This window comes from Montipora foliosa, unplaced genomic scaffold (assembly GCF_036669935.1).
Source record: "Montipora foliosa isolate CH-2021 unplaced genomic scaffold, ASM3666993v2 scaffold_394, whole genome shotgun sequence".
Classification (NCBI taxonomy): Eukaryota; Metazoa; Cnidaria; class Anthozoa; order Scleractinia; family Acroporidae; genus Montipora; species Montipora foliosa.
In genome coordinates, this window is record NW_027179694.1 from 192,501 (window position 1) to 195,000 (window position 2,500).

The following is a 2,500-nucleotide window of genomic DNA, read 5'->3' on the forward strand; positions in this document are numbered from 1 at the left end:
GATTTGAACGATCTCGAAGCATTCCTCTTGTTCTTTCTCTTGAGCTCTTTCTCGTCGATATGCGGATGCTTTTTCCTCAGTAGCCACAAGTCTAAATATTCATAATCACAGGTAAGTGACTCAAAATATTTTTTCGAAGTCAAACAATAATTCCGAAGTCGATAAATCATGAACGATAAAAGCCGAAGCTTGGCTTTCTGACATATTTTCCATTATTTACTCAAGTAGCAGCGAGCGATATGTTGAGTAAGTGACGTCATGAGGCCTCGCTCCAGGCTTTCTCGAATAAGTATGCAGGCGACATACCAATAATGGCGGATGCTATGAAAACAAGTATTTCGGCGTAATAACATTGAAATGTTGGTGAAAGTAAGTTAAATTCATTATTTGTAAAGCGTATGCAACATTTTGGCGGCATTTCCTCGAGGATTTGAGACTTTTTAAAAAATCGTGTTTTTTCGTCAGAGTCCCCCTTTAATTACAATGCAATAATATCTAAAACAGGTGGAACAGCAAAGCGACTTTAAGATTAGGTAATGTGTTAACGCTAGGTTATCAGACACAATCCTTGTCTACTTTTGCTTGTAGCATTTTACTTTCTTGGTGAAATGGCGAGATTGTTGTAATGAATTTAGAAAAAAAAGTGTTATAATTATTTAAATTCACATTAAAATAATTAAATTGCTCCAACAAATTAGAAGCTTGCATTCACTCTCTTGTTTTTGGCAGTTACCCTTGATTATAAAGCTCTTCTCCTCTTGCTAAACAAAGGAGATGATAAAGATTTTATTCTTGGTGGCAAGGGGTATGATACAGAATTCTGTTTTATTTGTGATGCAATTAGGGTAAGTAAATATGGCTCACTTGTGTTAAAGAAGTGTATTATTGTAGGCTGGTACTTACTGCTTCAGCTTGATAATATTTTGTTGAATATTATGACATCTTCGGGTCAAACGTTTCTGAGATGTTGTCTTTGAGTGCAGTCATGAATATATAGAAAATCAATCCATCAATATACAGTGGATAAGAAATATTTGTTTCCCCACTGTACTTTATTTTCCGACGTTGTGTATTGGGATAGCTCCAAGTTATGTAAGTTGTGACAGAGAGTTTATTAATGGTGTGTTATAAGGTTGGCAAAAGAATGTCATTTGTCCTTTCATGTATCCATCATCTTGAGTTCACAAGTTAACTGTAAGCTGGATTTCCAGGGATGTACTTGCCATGGAGTTGATGCTGATGAAACGTGCTTGGATTGCTTAAGATCCAAGGCTAATATTGGCTGGTAAGCACCACTGTGGATGTTGATATAATGAGATTTAAATGAACATTGCAGCTGCAGATTCTAATGTCCCACTTAAGTGAAGTAAATTTAATTTGGGTGGGTAATATTTATAACAAGGATTGGATATCAAAAAGACTGTCTTAAATCCTCATGACTTTCAGGATATGTAAATGTTCTCTTCCCAAAGACCTTTAAATTCTAGGACAAGGACAAGAACGAGTACCAGTTTTGACTGCCCGTTTTTAGTGAAACTACTTGGAAAATTTATAACCTGTACGATTAATCTTACCCTTTGTTAGCAGTACATGTTGCTCAGTTATTTTTATTGCTGGTAACTCAGCCTTTTTGGTGATCGAAAAATGCCAAAATTGCTACCGTGTTGGTGACTTGTTTTGACACGACGACATATTTCTAAAACCTCGTACTAAAATGACGACAGCATCACGATTTTCCCGCCAAATTACGCTGGTTTGCGCACGCTCACTGTTGTTCTACATGTATGAGAAAATCTCGTACTCGTAGTCGTCCTCGTCCGAGAATCTAAACCTCTCTAATGCATAGTACCAGTTTTGTATAAATCCTATCCATCTTTTAATTTAATGTTTAAAAAATCTTCCTAAAAGATCCACAGGTTTACGTGATGACCTTCAGTTTCTGCTTGAAGAAGATCTTAGCAGCATAAACCTTTGCTCTCTTCACTGTGAAATGAGAAACTGTGGACAGCTGTTAGGATCTCTTGGTTTATTTGCTCATCGTATTGGCTCTCTTCATGAGTTGAACCAAGCATTGTCTGACCATCGGCCTGAAAGCTGCAAGGGTTTCCCACGCGTTACCATTAAAAACCTGGACAGCAAACAGCAATTGAGAGGAACAACATAAAAGTTGCATCATTTTCTGGTATAATTGAATTTCACATTCCTTATTAAATAACAATGAAAATTTATATTATTATTATTATTATTATTATTATTATGAGCAAAAAAATGTGGTACAATTAGTGGATGTCATGGGTACTACATACTATTCAATGGTTACCATTCATCTCTTCTCCACAAGTCTTTAAATGACGCAAACAAGAAGGTATACTCTTATAATGAGAGGACGCTTGCATGATGTGTACAAATTGTTCTCTGGTGCTGTTTTGGTGATTTTTATTAAAGTTCAATTGCTATGCTTAAGCCAATTGTCTTTTGTCTAGGATCATTTGAGAGAGAA

The 2,500-nt window shown here is 35.9% G+C and overlaps 1 pseudogene; it reads left to right on the forward strand.

The window, feature by feature from the left end:
• Positions 1 to 2,500, forward strand: part of LOC137987889 (uncharacterized) — a 10,034-nt pseudogene that overhangs the window by 3,896 nt on the left and 3,638 nt on the right.